General features: G+C 41.6%; 1 protein-coding gene and 1 long non-coding RNA gene across 4 annotated transcripts in view; both read left to right on the top strand.

Annotated features, from left to right (window-relative positions):
• Positions 1–22,293, top strand: part of furina (furin (paired basic amino acid cleaving enzyme) a) — a 105,166-nt gene that overhangs the window by 12,091 nt on the left and 70,782 nt on the right. The window lies entirely within an intron of this gene.
• LOC122542576 lies at positions 6,856–12,802 on the top strand. Of its 2 annotated transcripts, none has more exons than XR_006309819.1 (2): positions 6,856–6,897; positions 10,233–12,802. It is a non-coding gene; the product is annotated as an uncharacterized LOC122542576 (long non-coding RNA). The 2 variants fall into 2 exon arrangements; XR_006309820.1 differs by lacking the exon at positions 6,856–6,897 and adding an exon at positions 6,913–9,108.

Genomic DNA, 22,293 nt, shown 5'->3' with positions numbered 1-22,293 from the left:
GTGGACTTGTTGGGCTGAAGGGCCTGTTTCCACACTGTAACTAATCTAATCTAATCTAAAAAAACCGTCAAAATTGGCCTTTCTCCAATTTAGAACTTCAACTTTTAGATCTGGTCTATCCTTTTCCATCACTATTTTAAAACGAATAGAATTATGGTTGCTGGCCCCATAGTGCGCCCCCGACTGACACCTCAGTCACCTGCCCTGCCTTATTTCCCAAGAGTAGGTCAGGTTTTGCACCTTCTCTAGTAGGTACATCTACATACTAAATCAGAAAATTGTCTTGTACGCACTTAACAAATTCCTCTCCATCTAAACCTTTAACACTATGGCAGTCCCAGTTGATGTTTGGAAAGTTAAAATCCCCTACCATAACCACCCTATTATTCTTACCTTATGCTATACCTTATCAAAAATGCCACTCCCCCTCCTCTTTTGCCTCCCTTTCTATCCTTCCTGGAGCATTTGTATCCTGGAACATTCAGCTGCCAGTCCTGCCCATCCTTGAGCCATGTCTCTGTAATTGCTATGATATCCCAGCCCCATGTTCCTAACCATGCCCTGAGTTCATCTGCCTTCCCTGTTAGGCCCCTTGCATTAAAATAAATGGTTTAATTTATTAGTCCTACCTTGTCTCTGACTGTTTGTTTGACTCACTTCTGTTCTCAGCTGTACCTGTCTCGGATCGATCTCTTTCCTCACTATCTCCCTGGGTCCCCCCCTTCTGGCAAATTTCCTTGCCAGTATATTAGTCCCCTTCCAATTCAGGTGTAATCTGTCCTCCTTGTGCAGGTTACTTCTCGCCCAAAAGAGATTCCAATGATCCAAAAATGTGAATCCTTCTCCCATACACCAGCTCCTCAGCCATGCATTCATCTGCTCTCTCCTCCTATTCCCGCCCTCACTAGCTCGTGGCACTGGGAGTAATCCAGATATTACTACCTTTGAGGACCTCCTTTTTATATTTTATTCTGTTTGCATCAAACCAAGGATTAAACCTGCAAGTCTGTTCATAGAGGTGAAGAAAAAGTCCAATGGCCTTACTTTTGAAGAAGGTCAGGAGCTTTTTCTTGAATTGCACTTTTATCTTTATCCAAAACAAATCATATTATTTACCCCTCTACTTTGTGGGACCTTGCTGTGTAAAGTTAGATGTCACATTAGCTTTTATCATAATTAATCAACGAACTTTGGGCCAATGATACGTGCATAAAAGTGTTAGATTTTAGAAATTAAGAAATTTCTAATTTTTTTAATATTTGAAAATTTCCCTTTGTTAATCGTTAGGCTGATATAACAGCATATTTTTAATTCTGGCATTTTTGAAAGTTGGGGGAAGGAGCAGAAAATAATTTGAGCTGGAGTAGCGCAAAGCACAAGATGAACTCTATATAGGATTGTGTATTTGAAGTTTAATACCATCAAATTTTAAAGCAGAGATGACAACTGTTGCAATAACACCGGCAATTCTGTGCTGTTCTTGGCTTGTTCCCTACTACTGCTGTTATATAAAAGAAGTTGAATGTATGCACTTTATTTCAGTAATGTTTGGGCTTGATGTAAATTTTAACATATTATTATGGACATTTGAAGTGTAGGCCGAGCATGTACTATAGGAACTACTAAGACACTAAGTAGATAATCCATGTAGGTTAATTGTAGAGCTGCAAACTGTCTCTTGTTTAGTTAAAGCTTAGTGGTCATTTCCATATGGTAGAAAAAAAGGAAGGTCATATCGTTCTGGTTCACAATTGGGTTTTTTTCTGTTCCTCTCTTTCTTGGATTCTTTTCTCACCATCCCACTTGCCCTTCAAAAAGCAATTTGTTTTTTGCTGCAACAAGATTAATGTAATGAATATTGTACAATGATTGTATTCCTAAAAGCATAATCTAGCTGTCACAAATGAATGCATTTGAAGATGAGTTTTACTGATCTCTTTTAAATGAGAACTTAGTTTATTTTCTGTTTGAATTGGTGGTGCAGTTGTCACACACTGGCTGTGATGGCTCACAGCAGGCAGAATTCCTCATTTTGTATCTTGAACTGAATGAGAGGTGAGGGAAATGATTAATCTGCTCGCATTTTAGAAGAAAAGTGGTACATCAGCACTTAAAGTACTTTGGAGAATGAGGCTCAGTGCAAGTATAACTCATAGATTTGAAGTAGGAAGTGCGTTTTCCTACAATGCTTCACATGGGAGATTCTGTAGCAAAAGGTCAGGGGAGTGGAATTAGATGAATTGCTCTTGCAGAGTGTTGGCACAGAAATGATTACAGACTTGTACTTTGACTGTTCATGATTCACCAATTTGCCCATCTTTAAATACTTATGCTCACCAAACTGGGAAATAGTTTTCTAAGCATCTGGTGTTCGTACCATTGCTTATCTCCAGGTTGTGTACTACAACCAAAGCCCAGTAGTGTGCCTGTTTTAGCTCTACCCTCCATTACTGCAATTTGTGACATTTATTTCCAATTTCCATACCAGCCAGACTGTTGTATTTTGTTGAAATAGTTGTTGCCAAGTTGGAGTAGCTTTGCACTATACACCCAATTTATTCCATTCTATAGAGACTGCCGTAACACCAACGAGTTTCACTTTTTAAATTCACTTATGGGATTTGGGCATTGGTGGCTGGGCCAGCATTTATTTGTAGTTGCCCTTAAGAAAGTGGTAGTGACTGCTGTCTTGAACCACTGTAGTCCATGTACTGTAGGTAGACTCTCAAAACCTGAGTGAAGGAATTTCTGGATTTTAGTCCAGAAACAGAAGTATATTTCTGTATAAATACAAAGGTATTGATGTTGATAGTGGGGGGTTCAGCGTTGGTACCATCATCAAATGTCAAGGAGTAGTAATGAGATAGTCATTGCCTGACACTTGTGTGTTGTGAATGTTATTGCTACTAGATATTGTCCAGATTTTATTGCATTTAAATATAGTTCAATATCTGAGCAGTCACGAATGATGCTGAACTTTGCCCAGTCATTTGTGAATGTCCCCAGTCTAACTTCATGATAGAAGGAAGGTCACTGGAGCAGCTGGAGATGGCTGGGCCTAGGACACTACCCTGCGGAACTCCTTCAGAGTTGTCATGGAGCTGAGATGACTGACTTGTAACATTTTCCTATGCTCCAGGTATGACTCCAGCCAGTGGAGAATTTGCCCTCTGATTCCCATTGATTCTGATTTTGCTAGGCCTCCTTGATGTCAAACTCGGTCACTGTCTCCTCACCTGTGGAATTTGGCACTTTTGTGCCAAAACCTGCAGTGAGGTCAGGAGCGAGTGGCCCTGGCCAAACCCAAACTAGTGTCACCAAGTAGAGTTATTGATGAGCAGGTGCTGCTTGATAGCACTATTGATGACCCTTTTTATCACTTTACTGATGGTTGAGAGTAGACTGATAGGACGGTGACTGGCCAGATTGGATTTATTCTTTGTGTACAGGGCAAATCTGGACAATTTTCTGCATGCAGATGCCAGTGTTGTAACTGTACTGGAGTGGCAAATTCTGCAGCATGTCTTATTTCCAATGCCAGAATATTGTCAGCGCCCATAGCTTTTGCAGTATCCAGTGCCTCGAACTTTCTTGATATCATGTGGATTGAATTGAACTAGCTGAAGACTGTCACTTGTGATACTAGGGGCTACTGGAGGAGGCTGAGATGGATCATCCACTTGGCGTATCTGGCTAAGGATTGCTGTGAATGCTTCAGCCTTATCCTTTGTATGAATGTGTTTGGCTCTACCATAATTGAGGAGAGAGATATTTATGGAACCTTCTCTTGCGGTGATTTGTTTAATTGTCCAGCACTATTTACGACTGGATGTAATATGATTGCAGAGCTTAGATCCCACAGAACACAACTGGCCTGGATGGAATTCCCAACCATGTGCTCAGATCCTGTGCAGACCAGCTAGCGGGAGTATTTTCAGATATTTTTAACCTCTCCTTATTCTGATGTGAGATTCCCACCTGCTTCAAGAAGGTGTCATCCGAGTGCCAAAGAAAAATCAGGTTGTGTTCCTTAATGAGTACAGCCTGGTGGCTCGGACATCTGTCATTATGAAGTGCTTTGAGAGGTTAGTAATGGTACACATCAGCTCTAGCCTCCCAGATTGGCTGCTGTACTACAGTTTGCCTACTCTTGCAACAGGTCCATGGCAGACACTATCTTCCAGGCTTATACTCCTTGCTGGAACATGTGGATAATGTGGACACCTATGTCAGGCTGCTATTTATTGACTTTAGCTCCACCTTCACCACAATTCCAACCTAACTCTTGAGGCCAAGGAGTTTGCTTTTGTATTAATTGGATCCTTGATTTCCTGTCACATAGACGACAATTGGTAAGAATAGGTGACAACACCTCCACAATAATCCTCAACACCAGTGACCTGCAAGGTTGCACACTTGAGCCCCTTAGCACATTCCTTAAGCTCTCTTGACCGTGTGGCCAACTTTGGCTCTGATTCCATTTCACAAGTTTGCTGATAACATCACTGTAGTGGGCCAGATATCAAACACCAATGAGACCGCGTAGGAGAGTGTGTGTGTTTAGTGGCATGGTGCATAGACAACAATCTCCCCCTGAATGTTAGCAAAGCTAAAGATCTGATCATCGACTTCAGGAAGCGAGGTGGAGGGCACGACCCTGCTGTATCAGTGGTGCTGAGGTGGAGGTGGTCGAGAGTTCCTTGGAGTAAGTATCACACACAATCTGTCCTGGTCCATCCACATCAGCGCTGGTATCAAGAAAGCACACCAATACCTCTAATGCCTAAGAAGGCTGAGGAAATTCAGCATGTCCAAAATGACTTCAACTAATTTTTAAAGATGCACCATAGAAAGTGTCCGATTTCAGATGCCTCTCAGCTTGGTATGGCAGCGGCTCTGTCCAAGACTGCAAGAATTTGAGTTGTGAAATCAGCACAATTTATCATGCAAACTAGTCTTCCTTCCATTGAGTCCATCTGCATGTCCCACTGCCTCTGGAAAACAGCCAAGATAATCAAAGACCCCTCCCATCTCGGTTATACACACTTTTACCCCCTCTTACATTGGGCAGAAGATACAAAAGTTTGAAAACCTGGACCAAAATTTTAGAAGTGCTTCTTCCACGCTGTTACCAGATTTATAAGTGGACATATCACATGTTAGTGTTGATTTTTCCCTTCCCCTTTCTGTTTAACTGTACCACTATATATTTTACATTCTTCTGTTCTATTACCCTGATGTACATAGGTAGTACTGCTGCCTCACAGCACCAGGGACCCAGGTTCGATTCCAGCCTCAGGTGACTGTCCATTTGGAGTTGGCACGTTCTCCCCATGTCTGCGTGGGTTTCATCCCACAGTCCAAAGATGTGCAGGTTAGGGGAATTGGTCACGCTAAATTGCCCATAGTGTTCAGGGGTGTGTGGGTTAGGTGTGTTAGTAAGGGCAAATGTAGAGTAATAGCATAGGGGAATGGGTCTGGATCGTTTAGTCTTTGGAGTGTTGGTGTGGACTTGTTGGGCTAAATGGCCTGTTTCCACACAGTAGTGATTCTATGATTATGTAAGGTATAATTCGTCTGGATATCACACAAACAATACCTTTTACTTTATATTGGTACATGTGATATTACTGGTGAATTATGCCAGATTTATTATAGTCCAAAGAAGACCAGGCTCTAGAAGAGGCAATGGAGATTGTGAGTGAAGTAGTGATTAAGAAGCATCACAGATCAATTCTAAGAGAAGAGAATTGTTACATAAGTTGCAAAACCACAAAAAACTCTCAGAATACACTGAAACAGTGGATAGGACAGGCACACAACTCAGTAAGTCCTACCTGACGCAATGAAGCAAAGATAAACAAACAGTCCTCTGTTTACAACACACAATGCTTTTGTAAAAGGTAGGTCACGTTCACTCTGAAATCACTGCGCAGAGGCTGGTATCCCATTTCCAAGTCACCCTTTATTTACATGTTTAGAGTACATGAACTCTAACCAGCCAGTTCAGAGCCGGTCCCTAGAGTGAGGAGATTCTCTGATGCTCCTGTTTATATCTGTCAGCCAGGGCTCCCTGGCAGTGGGACTAGTTTAGCTTGGGATTATGTTTAGCATGGACTGGTTGGGCCGAAGGGTCTCTTTTCATGCTGTATGATCTATGAACTGAGGTTCAACACATGGATGATATCATTGATCTTTAATGAATCCTACTCTCTCTCGAGCCGATCATTTGCTCTTAATGTACTTAAAGAATCTCTTTGGATTATCCCTAACCTGGTTTGCCAAGGCTATCTCATATCCTCTCTTTACCTTCCTGAATCCACTCTTAAGAATGCCCCTACACTCTTTATATTCTTGAAGAGTCTCATTTGATCCCAGTTTAGGGTGGCACAGTGGTTAGCACTGCTGCCTCACAGCGCCAGAGACCCGGGTTCAATTCCCTCCTCAGGCGACTGACTGTGGAGTTTGCACGTTCTCCCCGTGTCTGAGTGGGTTTCCTTCGGGTGCTCTGGTTTCCTCCCACAGTCGAAAGATGTGCAGGTCAGGTGAATTGGCCATGCTAAATTTCCCGTAGTGTTAGGTAAGGGGTAAATGTAGGGGTGTGGGTGGGTTGCGCTTCGGCGGGTCGGTGTGGACTTGTTGGGCCGAAGGGCCTGTTTCCACACTGTAATGTAATCTAATCTAATTTAATCTGATCATAAATCAAATCTGATCATTGGGTTGTGGGATTTCTTTGCTGCTTTTAACTTTTTTTTTAGTGGCATATAGGTGTCATTGTCTGACCAGCACTTATTGCCCATTCCTGGTTGCCTATTAAGATGGTAAGCTGCTGCCTTGAACCACTGCAGTCCACCTGCTGTGAGTTGACCAACAATGCTATTAAGGAGGGAATTCCAGGTTGGTGTTTCCACTTGCTGCTAATGCTGTTTGGTAGTTTAGCAGGTTGCTGTGTCCTCCTTAGGTATGACTTCTATTGCTTCTCGCATGCTGTCCTACACTCCATTACACTCCATTGTATGCCATTTACTGTGAAGGTGTTGTTTCTATAAAGTATTTCTGAACTGTAAGATATTGTGAAAATGTGTCCTGGTGTGAAATGTAGCAGTCTTCCTGAATTAAGACACTGCTAAATTTTAAACTACGAAATAGATGTGTTTGTACTATGCAAGTAAGGCTTCATAATAAAATCAGAATTGCTTTTTTCCTTGAGGGAAATTCAAGTGAACACTTCCTTACAATCCAGTTTAAAAGTACAAACAAATATTTTAAATGGGTATTTGGTCTTGTATTGTATATTGTTTAAAATTGACTTCAAATATAAATCTTGCACCTCACCTTCTACAGTAAAGGGAGATTCTTTGGACATCAATTCATTTACTTGGCTGGGCTAAGGGCCAGAAATTACAAGCTTGCCAATGAATAAAGAAAACTGTATCACACTGTTAAATATCTTGTCAACATGCAACTATCTTCTAAAGCTAGATTGAAAATATCACTCAACATAAATTCTGTTAAAGAAGGTCATATTTTCTGAGGGTCAAAAATACATGTTTAGCCAATGGAATTAAGCACAAGTATGAAACCTCAGAGTTGGTAATGGCAGAAAGACAGACTGCGGCAGTAGTTTGAGTTCATCATATTGAAATTCATAAATGTTGGAGACTGAGGTGCTGTATAACTAGCCATTTCAGTGCCGTAAAACTTGGTTAAATTGAAGTCAATTACCTGAACTGATAAATGGTAAATCAGCCATTTATTTTAGAACATTTGACTTTTAATACTGTTCATCAGAATGAATTAGAATCCAATCCTTCTGCCTCTAAAGCTGCAGCGCATTTGTTACTCAGTTTAATTTTATAGACATTTCTCTGACAACTGACATTTTCTTTGTGGGGACCTATATGGTTTTAAACACCAAAAAGACTTGCTTAACTCGACAAAAACTCAGATAATGTTTGATCAGTGTAACATTTGCTCTTTTGAATGTGTTATTTATTTGTTTTTATATGTCCAAGGTGAGATGAATTTTGCTGACTTTGCTTCTCTTTTCAGATCTTTAGTGCAGTTTAAAAGCCCAGTCCGTAGATCTTGTCATGGATATGGAGTCATACAGCATGGAAACACCCTTTGGTCCAATCAGTCCACGCTGACCCTGTTCCCAAACTGAACTAGTTCCATCTGCCTGCGTTTGACACATCATTCTAAAACCTTTCCTATTCATGAAATTATCCAAATGTGATTTAAACATTAAACGTTCTGCATCCATCCCTTTCTCTGGCAGTTCATTCCACATGTTAATCACTCTACATGAAAAAGTTGCTCTTAAGGCCCCTTTTTAAATCTTTTCTGTCTCACCTTAAATATGCCCCCTAGTCTTGAACTCCCCCACCCTAGGGAAAAGCTGCTTGTAATTCACCTTGTTATTCACCTTGTTTATGCACCTCAGATTTTATAAACCTCATTAAGGCTATCCCTCAGCCTCCTACACTCCAGTGAAAAAAGTCCCAGTCCAATCTATTTTTATATCTCAAACCCTTGATTCCCAGCAACATCATGATAAATATTTTCCAAATGCTTTCCGGTTTAATAATGTGTGAATGTTTACTTGTGTGTTTTTTAAACTTAGTGATTTCTCAGATCACAATTCCAATAAGTGTGCAATTTTAACCTCTACTTGATTAGAATTAGATTCTAGCATTTGAGCCTGTAATTCAGGGAAGTGCTTTCAGAACATTTTTTTCAACCAGGCCACACATCCTTTTTACGATTTTCATTTAATTTTAGGATGTCTTCTAACAATTGCAAAATTCAGTCTATTCCATTAACCCAGAGATCTCTAATCATGGGCTTTTTGTTACGGATGCAAAATTCTTCAGATGCTGTAATCTGAAATAAAAAACAGAAAATACAATAAACAAGTCATGTAGCATTTGTGGTGCGAAACAGTTAAAATTTCAGGTTGATGATGGCCCTTCATTTGAACATGTGGTTTTCTTTGTAAGGTACTCCACAGGAACAGAGTAGGCAAAGAAGAGAGTAAGCTTTCAACAGGTTCTTGCGATGGCATGATTTGTGTCCAAGAAATCTTCCACTTTTTTCATGTTACAAGTTACTTCAACTTGAAATTTATGTTTTGTGTCACTTAGTTTAGTTGTATACCACTATTTCAACGATGCATGCATGAGCACTTATCAATTAAAATGTTGACCCTTGCTTCATTAAAGTTTGTGTGAAAGCAGTATTTGAAGTTCCATGGGGAGATCTGGTTCATTATCTGTCCCTTATGATGTCCTTATGTTTTATAGGTTCCCTCTTTGAAACTTAAGACCATAAGATATAGGAATGTGTGTGGGCCATTCAAGCCTCCTCTGCAATTCAGTAGGGTCATGGCTGATCCGACATTCCTCAGAATCACTTTTCTGTCCCTTCCCATAATCTTTCATTCCTCTACTGATCAAGAAACTATCTTTGCCTTAAATATGCGCAAGAACTCTGCCCCCACAGCTGTAGCAAAGAGTTTCAAAGACCCCACCTTCTGAAATTCTTCCTCATATCAATCTCAGATTGGCACCCCTTTTTTCTGAGACTCCACCCACTGGTCCGAGACTCACCCATGAGGGGTAACATTTTACTCTGTCAAGAATGTTCAGATTCCTATATGTCTCAATTAGATCACCCCTCATTCTTGTACAGTTTAGCTTGAGTGACTTGTTTCAAATAGCTCCATTTATTTTGTTGCATTGTAAGCTATCAATATAGATCTGTTAAGGTTATTAAAATCTGGATTTGTTTTAAACTCCCAGGACTGAGACCCTTGATTTCAGTTTTATTGTGGAGTGGCTTGTTTTTTCTCAGATTGAGCAAGTAATGCAGCAGCTCCCCATGTTGATGAATCCAATTATTTAGCAATTGATGGTACTCACTTTTAAAGCTTGAGTTGCTTCATTTTGTATCAAAGGACTAAAGTGGAATTTAGTTTATGCCACCTGCTGAGGTGGATGTGAAAGTAGTGCTATGGTGGAGAGAAAAAGGAATTTTTGTTTACGTAGCACTTTTTCACATCCTCAGTATCTGTCTGCTGAATGGCTTTGGAACAAGCTGGAATAGCCATGTGACCAGTTCCCTCTCTTTCTTAGATGCCTTTGTCTTCTAATTTAACAGATGTGAAATACTTTTTTATTTTGGAAATGTAGTTACTCATGTTTATTTAATATATTTCATTTCTCATCTAGTGATTTCCCCAAAACCCATTCTTTACCTTCAAAGTGAGGAGTATGATGCAAGACTCTTCATTTGCCTGAGTGAGTGCACCTTCAACAGTTAAGATCAATCCCAACCAAGGCAACGCAGCCTGCTTGATTGGCACCCCATCCAGTATCTTCAACATTCACTTTCTCCTGCATTCACCGGCAGCAGTGTGTACCATCACCAAGATCCACTGCAGCAACACAACCAGTGCTTCTCTGATACCACCTTCCAAACCTATGACCTCTGTGTACGAGAAGTATAAGGTCTTCAGATGCGCCATGTGCAAGTTGCCTTCAACCCACAAACCATCTTTACTTGAACTGTTATTTCTTCATTGTCAGCAAGAAACCTCTGATTTTAATCAATAACAGCACAGTGATGTCTATATCCCTGATCTGCAATATTTGAGAATGAAGTTAGTCACTAACTAATTGAGGGCACTTGGAGATTGGATCATCTCTGGTCTAGTTTGTCACAACCACATCCTTTGAACAAATATTTTTAAAAAAGATGTGAATGTAACTAACAAGGCCAGCAATTATTGCCCTTGAGAGTCTATTTGCTTGAAGCAAATTTGACAAACCTGTCTGACAAACCAGTTAATCTGCTTTGTTTCAAGAACAAGTATTGAAGAGAACGTTTGCCTCTTCAGAAAAAGATATTTTCCGCCTAACATTTCTATTGCCATATCACTTTTGAAATTGCTGGGTGGAGTTGAATCTACAAGTTTCTCAATCACTTGAGCATATTATTGTTGAGCCAGATTTAATTGATGTATTCTCCTAAACCTAGATTAGAAGTGATGGGGTGCTAGTTTTGTTGCCATTTATAAAGAAACTGGTTGAATAAAGCATTGTAAGTGGAGACATATATATATTAAAGATAGCTAATGTTTGACATAGTGAAGCTGTTTGATCCACAGTACAGATTGTCCACTTGAACAGAGCTTCTGGAGAAACTGGAACTTTTAATATAAAAATTCAGCAGTAGGGCAATGTATTCAATTTACTTATCTATGCTAATTTGTTTCAAGCAACTTGCATGTCTAGACAGTTTTTTGAATAAGTAAACATTTGACACATTGAACTATTCACAATTTTTGAGAAGATTTGTAGCTCAAGTTGATAAGTAGGTAAGTTAGCTTGCTGAGCTTGAAGGTTTGTTTTCAGACATTTCATCAGCATAATAGGTAACATCAGTGAGAGTCTCCAGTGAAGCGCTGGTGGTATCTCTCACCTCTCTCTTTAAACGTCTTGGTTTCTTAAGGTGGGTGATGTCATTTCTGTTTTTTTTTTCCAAGGGAAGGTAAATAGGATCTAAATCGATGTATTTATTGATGAGTACTGGTTAGAATGCCATGCCTCTAAGAATTTTGTTACCTAATATGGTGACGAAACATTTGAAACCAAACCTTCAAGCTCAGCAAGCTAGCTTACATATACTGAACTATTTTGTACAATGTGCTTACATGAATTTTTTAGTCATAGAGAAGTACAGCATGCAAATAGACCCTTCGGTCCAACTTGTCCATGCCAACCAGATATCCTAATCTAATCTAGTCCCATTTGCTGGCACTTGGCCTATATCCCTCTAAACCCTTCCTATTCATAAACCTATCCAAATGTCTTTTAAATGTGCATGTACCAGTCTACCAGTTCTTATGGCAGCTCATTCCATACACACCACCATCTGCATGAAAATGTTGCCCCTCAGGTCCCTTTTAAATTTTTCTCCTCTCACCTTATACCTATGCCCTCTAGTTCCGGACTCCCCCTAACCTCTATCTATCTTCAGTCCAGAATGGATTTTTCAGAAGGTTTTTTTCCCCTAATGAAAGTAAACATTTGACCATAAACTTCCAAGTTCCCTCTAGTCCTTGACTGTCTTGAAGAACTAATTTTGAGTTGTCAAAACATATGTGACATCCATTTTTAGGGCTTAACCTAATTTTCTGAGATTAGGTGAGGTGGGATGAGTGGTGGGTGTTAGCTAAAGTTCAGCACATGAGTAGAATTCTTTGCGTTTTACTTCGAGATGATAAATCTTCAAACACCAAGGAAATAATTTAACTTTGCTAATTTGCATGGTATAACAGTTATGTGTGGAAATGTCAAATGAATGGTTTTTTAGTTCACTTCCTAAACAAATCATTCACATTGATTCCGTGTGAAATGAGAAACGTCATGAAGTCATGAGAAAGTATGCGTTAATGTTGTGCTGTACATGTTTTATTTCATACTATTGAGGGATCACCTTAAATTGTTAAGCCATTGCCACGGCCAGGCACACACCACCAGCATTTTACTTTTACTGTTCAATTCAATAAAATATTCTCCAGTGATAACTTCAGTTTGACAGGTTGAATCTAAAAATGAGCTATATTGCTGATGGTTGTTCCTATTCAGGTGGATATTTAGTCTGAATTTCACAAGCTTCTTTTAGTTTAAAGAAATCAAAGTGACTATCTCTTTATATGGTTTGTTTTGATGGAACTGTAACTGTAAATTATCTTTCAATATGAATAAAGTTCATAAGACTTCAGTGTTAATTTAAACTAAAGTAGACTGTATTCTCATTAAGTAGCTGACTTGATAGTATGTATCATACAAATAAGGACAAATGTTTAAAGGTTACTTTGCTATTAACTGAATTTACTCTCACATTTGTTATTGATCTTATTGAGGAGGATGAGCTAAATGATTGTAGAGTCATAGAGATGTACAACATGGAAACAGACCCTTCGGTCCAACCTGTCCTTGCCAATCAGATATCCCAACCCAATCCCACCTGCCAGCACCTGGCCCATATTCCTCCAAACCCTTCCTAGTCATATTTCCTATCCAAATGCCTCTTAAATGTTACAATTGTACCAGCCTCCACATCCTTTGGCAGCTCATTCCATACATGTACCACCCTCTGTGTGAAAAGTTGCCCCTTAGGTCTCTTTTATATCTTTCCCCTCTCACCCTAAACCTGTGCCCTCTAGTTCAGGACTCCCCGACCCCAGGGAAAAGACTTTGTCTATTTATCCTATCCATGCCCCTGATAATTTTGTAAAACCTCTTTAAGGTCACCCCTCAGCCTCCGACGCTCCAGGGAAAACATCCCAGCCTGTTCAGCCTCTCCTTCCAGCTCACATCCTCCAACCCTGGCAACATCCTTGTAAGCTGAAAATGTGTTGCTGGAAAAGCACAGCAGGTCCAGCAGCATCCAAGGAACAGGAGAATCGACGTTTCGGGCAAAAGCCCTTCATCAGAAATGGAGGCAGAATGCCTGCAGGGTGGAGAGTTAAAAGAGAAGAGGGTGGGGGATAATATCATTTACTGTATCTGTTGCTCCCGATGCAGTCTCCTCTACATTGGGGAGACTGAATGCCTCCGAGCAGAGTGCTTTAGGGAACATCTCTGGGACACCCAAACCAATCAACGACACCGCCTTGTGGCCCAACATTTCAACTCCCTCTCCCACTCTGCTGAGGACATGGAGCTAAGTCTTGTAAGTCTTTTCTGAACTCTTTCAAGTTTCACAACATCTTTCCGATAGGAATTAGACCAGTATTGCACGCAATATTCCAACAGTGGCCTAACCAATGTCCTGTACAGCCGCAACCTCCCAGCTCCTGTACTCAATACTCTGACCAATAAAGGAAAGCATACCAAACGCCGCCTTCACTATCCTATCTACCTGCGACTCCACTTTCAAGGAGCTATGAACCTGCACTCCAAGGTCTCTTTGTTCAGCAACACTCCCTAGGACCTTACCATTAAGTGTATAAGTCCTGCTAAGATTTGCTTTCCCAAAATGCAGCACCTCGCATTTATCTGAATTAAAATCCATCTGCCACTTCTCAGTCCATTGGCCCATCTGGTCAAAATCCTGTTATAATCTGAGGTAACCTTCTTTGCTGTCCACTACACCTCCAATTTTGGTGTCATCTGCAATCTTACTAACTGTACCTCTTATGCTCGCATCCAAATCATTTATGTAAATGACAAAAAGTAGAGGACCCAGCACCGATCCTTGTGGCACTCCACTGGTCGCAAGCTTCCAGTCTAAAAAAAACAACCCTCCACCACCACCCTCTGTCTTCTACCTTTGAGCCAGTTCTGTATCCAAATGGGTAAAAACAAGGACTGCAGATGCTGGAAACTAGATTCTGGGTTAGAGTGGTGCTGGAAAAGCACAGCAGTTCAGGCAGCATCTGAGGAGCAGGAAAATCGACATTTCAGGCAAAAGTCCTTCATCAGGAATAGAGGCAGAGTGCCTGCAGGGTGGAGAGATAAATGAGAGGCGGGTGGGGAGAAAGTAGCATAGAGTACAATAGATGAATGGGGGTGGGGATGGAGGTGATAGGTAAAGAGAGGAGGGTGGAGTGGATGGGTGGAAAGGAAGATAGGCAAGTCATGGGGACGGTGCTGAGTAGGAAGTTTGGAACTGGGGTGAGGTGGGGGAAGGGGAAATGAGGAAACTGGTGAAGTCCACATTGATGCCCTGGGGTTGAAGTGTTCCGAGGCGGAAGATGAGGCGTTCTTCCTCCAGGTGTCAGGTGGTGAGGGAGCGGTGGTGAAGGACACCCAGGACCTCCATGTCCTCAGCAGAGTGGGAGGGGGAGTCGAAAGGCGGTGTGGTTGATTGGTTTGGGTGTCCCAGAGATGTTCCCTAAAGCACTCTGCTCGGAGGCATTCAGTCTCCCCAATGTCGAGGAGACCGCATCGGGAGCAACGGATACAATAAATGATATTATCCCCCACCCTCTTCTCTTTTAACTCTCCACCCTGCAGGCACTCTGCCTCTATTTCTCATGAAGGGCTTTTGCCCAAAACGTCGATTTTCCTGCTCTGATGCTGCCTGAACTGCTGTACTTTTTTAGCACCATTCTAATCCTATATCCAAATGGTTAGTTCTCCCTGTATTCAGTGAGAGTAACCTTGGTAATCAGTCTCCCATGGGGAACCTTGTCAAATGCCTTCCTGAAGTCCATATAGATCACATCTATTGCTCTGTCCTCATCAATCCTCTTTCTTCCTCAAAAAACTCAATCAAGTTTGTGAGACATGATTTCCCGAACACAAAGCCATGTTGACTATCCCTAATCAGTCCTTGCTTTTCCAAATACATATACATCCTGTCCCTCAGGATTCCCTCCAACAACTTGCCAACCACCGACGTCAGGCTCACTGGTCTATCGTTCTCTAGCTTGTCCTTAATTCCCTTCTTAAGGAGTGGCACCAAATTAGCCAACCTCCAGTTTTCCAGCACCTCAGCTGTGACTGTCAATGATACAAATATCTCAGCAAGAGGCCCAACAATCACTTCTCTAGCTTTCCACAGAGTTCTAGGGTACACTTGATCAGGTCCTGGGGATTTATCCACATTTACCCGTTTCAAGGCATCCAGCACTTCCTCCTCTGTAATCTGGGCATTTTGCAAGATGTCACCATCTATTTCCCTACAGTCTATATCTTCCATATCCTTGTCCACAGTAAATACTGATGCAAAATATTCATTTAGTATCTCCCCATTTTCTGTGGCTCCACACAAAGGCTGCCTTGCTGATCTTTGAGGGGCCCTATTCTCTCCCTAGTTACCCTTTTGTCCTTAATATATTTGTAAAAATTAAGGATTCTCCTTAATTCTATTTGCCAAAGCTATCTCATGTCCCCTTTTTGTCCACCTGATTTCCCTCTTAAGTATACTCCTACTTCCTTTATACTCTTCTAGGGATTCACTCGATCTATCCTATCTATATGCTTCCTCCTTTTTCTTAATCAAACTCTCAATTTCTTCAGTCACCCAGATTTTTCTGCATTATTTGCCACATGTTTCTATGTAGGAGCCACCCTGTAGAATTGCCTATGTATTCGAGGATCAGACCTTATCCCATTCTTGTATGTTTCTCTCCTGCTACAGATATTCTACTCTGCATGGTGGACTCTACACAGTTGGTCATTCATTAGGACAAACTTAGTTACATCACGATCTCTGCAAGGAGACTTTCATTGCATACATTGCTGTGCAAAACCAATAAATAATTGTGCCTTCTGACAAACTATAAGCAGCACCACAGAAGATGGTCTTTGAATAAATTATCTTTTTTAAAATGTAGAAACCGAGAAGTAGTTGAGCTAGATGTATTGATCTTCTGAGTGTAACAGAGCATTGTTTTTTTTCCCTGTTAGGATTATATCAAAGTGGGGAAAGGATTGCACAGTAGCTAACGTTCTTTGAATTGTATTTCTAGCTTTACGCTTTTATATAAACAGCAAGTTATATTCTCTTTGATACACCTTAATTTAACAGCATTTGGAAATAAAAGATTATTTCATGGATGTGAATGTCAATAATAAGGTTATTAGTTCTTGCCCTTCCCCGTTGTCTTTGAGAGGGCCACAGTTCAAGTTTGTAACAGGTTCCTCCAGTGACGGTGGAATGGTATTCTAGTTTCAAGCCAGGATAATATGTAGATTGGAGAGAAACTTGCAGTTGGTGGTAGTTCCATGAGTCTTCAAATTTGTCCTTTTATAGATGGTAGTGGTCACAACTTGGAAGATGCTTCGTTGATTGAGACACTTCTAGTTAGTGTGGCTTGTTGGTTCTCTATTTGATCAGTTAACATGGAATCAGACGTGAAAGTTATCCAGTTCTTAATTGTTTTAAATAGGGTTCCTCTGAATAGAGGGAAGACCCACATTAGCCAGAAGCATGTTAATTATTCCACTAATTGTCCAAGTTTAATTTGGCATCCTTCATTTTAAAAAAAACTAGATGAATGCAGAATTATCAGCATAAGCTTTTTTATAGTTGTCTTATGATCATCCGTGCAAGTCTATTTCAATTTATGGTTTGTTTTTTGATTAAATATTTGCTTTACTGAACCTTTGTCATTCAGTTTGTGATTCTCAGTTGTGCCAATATGTTGATGTCGTAAAAAATTTACAACCTCCTTAGAGGAATTTTATCAAGTTTGTATTTTGCACAAAGAATGATCCCTAAACCCTTGTGTGTGTTTTTATTCTGGATCTTGGTATGCTTTTAATAAGAGCAGTCTAATTCAACAGCTTTTCTAGCAGTTTAGAGGTATTCACCAGAGTTCACATACCTAACCCCAAAGTACTTTAGGATTCATCAATAAATCTATTGATGACCTTCAGCAAAGATATTTCACTAATTTGCTGTCACATAAAGTGTACTTTAAAAAAAATGAAGTAAATTGGGGAAAATGCAATAAGTTTTCCAAAGCTATCAGTTTTCAAATAACCCATTGAGACGAAGTTAACCGTTGCATGTGCTGGGTGAATTATTTTCATCAAAAGGCCTTGTGCTTGCATGAAATCCTTCTTTCAATTGAAAGAATTGTTAGACAAATAGTTGAAGTGCACATTCCCTGTGAACTATAAAAGGATATGGCAGCTGTACGTTATTCAACACCTGTAAATTTATTTATTAAATTGAGAAACTTTGCTGATGGACCAAAGTCGATGATAATGCTGAGCACCAGTGAATGTGGAGCAGAGGTGAAGTCTAGTGACTAGGTGGTAACATAATTGCAGCTTCAGGGGAAAGGAAGGCTAGAGACAATTGACATGAGTACAGTATGGCAGTTTAGTTAGAATTGCAGTCGAAATCCAGTATTATTGTTACATTTTTTTTGTTAAAGAACCTTTGCTGTACAAGAGAAATTCCTAGAGGTATTTGGGAAAACTTAGTTACCCACTGTTGTTTTAATTAATGTTTCTGACTACATATAGTAGTCAAATATAGCCACTCTTGCATGCACAGCAAGGTTTCACAAAAAATGTGACAGTTTTAAAAATCATATCTTTGAGCAAAGAAATGTTTGGAAAAGCAAATGTCAGCATGATTGTGAAATTTAAAAATCCTTCACTGCTCAGTTATGCATTGTATGATCAGCCTATATCTGTAGTTTGTGCTGTCCATAAGGAGTTTGAAAATTTATATTTTTATTGGTTTATTCCACATTAGTTCAATAAATGTATTTTGGATATTTGTCTTTGATCTGCTTTAGTTATAAGATTTAGCAGATGATATTTATCCTGTCTGCCGCACACCACTCCTAACCAGTAAAATTAAATTTGTGCACAAGTACTCATCCCAGCGTCAGAAAGTTAGATTCATTGGAACGTCCCACTGTTCTCTCTGTTGATAAATGAGTATCCATAGATATTGCAGTAACTTTGTTTGGAGGTGCTTGCATGCGATACAATATTTTCATGTTGCAAACATCCAACTTGGTGTTTATCACCTAACCCAAAAAAATTACACATTTAAAATTATATCTAAAGTGTTTTGAAAGCATTTGAAACTCTCGTGCTCTTTATATTATATTTAATGCTGTTTATGTTGATTCAAAGCCAAAACAACAGCAAATAATCTGTGAAATTAGCTATGCTGAATCCTGTAGTTAAATAAGTTTTAAAGACAGCACTGCCTGTTAAGTTGGTGTTATTTAAATGTTGGATATTTCAGGAGTCTGGAGCACCTTCAGCTTATCTCTTTGCTCTTGCTATTCAGCTACCCAAAGAAGTTATTTTCCTAGCATTGAAACTCCCTTTATGAAAGGCTAACTTTCTGCTAGCTAGGCATCCCAACTGCCAAAGTTTCACTAACAAAGATATTAAAATTAATTAGTACACCTTCCAGCAGGTCAGTTCTCTTCCTGTAATCTCTCTGAATTTTCAGCTTTTGCAAACAATGTCGGCCTTTCTCTGTTGGATTATGTTTGTTCAACTCCGAATAATTTATGAAGAAAGTGAGGACTGCAGATGTTGGAGAGTCAGAGTTGAAAAGTGTGGCACCGGAAAAGCAGAGCAGTTCAAACTGCACCCGAGCAGTAGGAGAGTCAACGTATCGGGTACAAGCCCTTCATCACGAATGTGGAGGGGGAAGGGGGTGGGTGTCGGGCTGCTGGGAAGGCCATAGATGGATGCAAGTAATAGATCGATGTGGAGTGTGGATAGTTGGGAAGGTAGATAGAAAGGTCAAGAAGGCAGAGCAGAGTTGAAGAGTTGGATCTGGGATGAGCTGGGGGAGGGGAGATGAGGAAACTGATGAAGTCGATGTTGATGTCGTGTGGTTGAAGGATCCCAATTGGAAGATGAGGCATTCTTCCTCCATTTGTCGGGTGGCTTGGATATGGCGATGGAGGCCCAGGACTTTCACGTTCTTGGGGGAATGGGAGTGGGGGGGCGTTGAAGTGGCCGGTCACAAGGTGGTGGGGTTGTTTGGTGCGTGTGTCCCAGATACGTTCACTGTAACACTGAGGTGGCTTCCTGTTTCTCCAATGTAGAGCAGTCCACATCAAGAGCAATGGACACAATAGATCAGGTGGGTGGATGGATGTGCAGGAAAGTCTCAGCCAGAAGGTGCCAAGTATGGACGGTGGGTTGGTGAAAGGTATGGACCTAATGAAGGAGTTGTGGAGAGAATGATTTCCGTGGAACACAGGAGGGGAGATAAATTTATCATTGGTGGGGTCGGATTGTAAGTGGCGGAAAAGGCAGAGGATAATGTGCTGTAACCGGAGATTAGTGGGATGGAAGGTGAGGATTGGGGAGGGCTTCTCTCTTTGTTGCGGTTGGAGGGCTGGAGTTCATGGGCGGAGGTGTGGGACTCCCTTGTTAGGTCCATGCTCCCCATCAACCCACCCTCCACACCCATGCAATTTTGATTAAGAAATATGTTATAGTGCAAGACAGTCAGGGGTGTCACGGTGACTGTGGTTAGCACTGCTGCCTCACAGCACCTGGGATCCAGGTTCGATTCCAGCCTCGGGCGACTGCAAACTCCATACAGACATTCTCGCTGTGTTTGCGTGGGTTTCCTCCAGGTGCTTCGGGTTTCCTCCCATAGTCCAAAGATATGCATGTCAGGTGAATTGGCCATGCTAAATTGCCCATTGTGTTAGGTGCATTCGTCAGAGGGAAATGGGTCTAGGTGGGTTACTCTTCAGAGGGTCGGTGTGGGCTTGTTGGGCCGAAGAGCCTGTTTCCACACTGTAAGGAATCTAATCTAGTCTAATCTAATCTTTTCACATCTGGCAGAGATTTTCCTGCACATCTACTGTGTCTGTTGCTCTTGATGTGGTCTCCTCTACATTGGGGAGACAGGGCACTACATCACAGAGCGTTTCTAGGACACACTCTAAGCAAATGACCCCACTGGCCTGTGGCCAACCACTTCAACTCCCCCATTCCACACTGACAAGTTTATAGAAGTCCTGAGCTGCCTCTACCGCCACATTCAAGCCACTTGATGACTGGAGGAAAAGTGCCTTATCTTCCACCTTGGTACCCTTCAATGACACGGCATCAACATTAACTTCACCAGTTTCCAAATCTCCCCTCCCTACCACCACATTGCAGATCCAAACCACCAACTCTGCACCGCCCCCTTGACCTGACCAACCTGTCCATTTTCCTTCCTACCTATCTACTCCATCCTCCCCACTGACCTATCATTATTACCCCCCACCTGCATCCACTATCACTTTCCCAGCTACCTCCCCCCCCCCCACCCCCCGTCTCCACTACACTAGGTCTGTGGCAGGCCCCCCTGGGGGGGGGGGCAGGTGTTGAGGGAATCTACAAGAGGGAAAAAACATACTTGACTTCATCCTTACTTATCTGCTGGCTGCAGAAGCATCTGTCCATGACAGTTTAGGTAGAAATGACCATCACACTGTCCTTGTGGAGACAAAGTCCCGCCTTCACATTGAGAATAACCTCCATTGTGTTGTGTTGCACTATCACTGTGCTAAATCCCCCTCCCACTCTGCCGAGGACATGGAGATCCTGGGCCTCCTTCACAGCCGCTCCCTCACCACCAGACGCCTAGAGGAAGAACGCCTCATCTTCTGCCTCAGAACACTTCAACCCCAGGGCATCAATGTAGACTTCAACAGTTTCCTCATTTCCCCTTCCCCCACCTCGCCCTAGTTCCAAACCTCCAGCTCAGCACTGTCCCCATGACTTGTCCTACCTGCCTATCTTCCTTTCCACCTATCCACTCCACTCTTCCCCCATCCCCCAACCTATCACCTTCATCCCCTCCCCCACTCACCTATTGTACTCTATGCTACTTTCTCCCCATCCCTACCCTCCTCTTGCTTATCTCTCCACACTTCAGGTTCTCTGCCTTTATTCCTGAAGAAGGGCTTTTGCCCAAAACGTCGATTTTACTGCTCCTCGGATGCTGCCTGAACTGCTGTGCTCTTCCAGGACCACTAATCCAGATATCTGGTTTCCAGCATTTGCAGTCATTGTTTTTACCTAAATGGTTTGAAGTCTGTCCCAATCTAGTAGCTCAAGATTGGGCATTCATGAGGCTCTTTGGGCCATCAACAGCAGCAGAACTGTATTCCAGCACAACCTGCAACCTCATGGCCTGGCATATCCCCCACTCAGCCATTGCCATCAAGCCAGAGGATCAACCCATGTTCGTTGGAGAGTTCAAGAGACGCATCAGGCATACCTAAAAATGAGGTGTAAACCTGATGAGGCTACCAATTTTGTGTGCCAAATGGCATAAACAGCAAGTGATAGACAGAGCAAAGCAATCCCACAACCATTGGATCAGATCTAAGCTCTGCGGTCCTTCCACATCCAGTTGTGAAAGGCGGTAGACAATTAAACAACAAATATCCATAAAAATCCCCATCCTCAACAATGGAGGAGCTCAGCACATCAGTGCAAAAGCTAAGGCTGATGAATTCACAACAATCTTCAGTCAGACGTTCCAAGTGGATGATCCATCTCTGGCTCTTCCAGTGGTCCCCAGCATCACAGATACTGGCCTCCAACCAATTTGATTCACTCCACATAATATCAAGAAATAGCAGGAGGCATTGGATACTGCAAAGGCAATGGGCCCTGATAACGTTCCAGCAATAGTGCTCCCGAACTTGCTGCTCCCCGAGCCAAGCTCTTCCAGTACAGTTGCCCAACATCTACCCGACAAAGGAAAATTGCCCAGGTATGTCCTGTACACAAAAGCAGGACAAATCGAGCCTGGCCAATTATCGCCCAA

Source organism: Chiloscyllium plagiosum, chromosome 40 (genome assembly GCF_004010195.1).
Source record: "Chiloscyllium plagiosum isolate BGI_BamShark_2017 chromosome 40, ASM401019v2, whole genome shotgun sequence".
In the NCBI taxonomy this organism is placed as follows: Eukaryota; Metazoa; Chordata; class Chondrichthyes; order Orectolobiformes; family Hemiscylliidae; genus Chiloscyllium; species Chiloscyllium plagiosum.
Note: the sequence above shows the minus strand (reverse complement) of the source record. Positions and strands in the feature narration are given on the sequence as shown.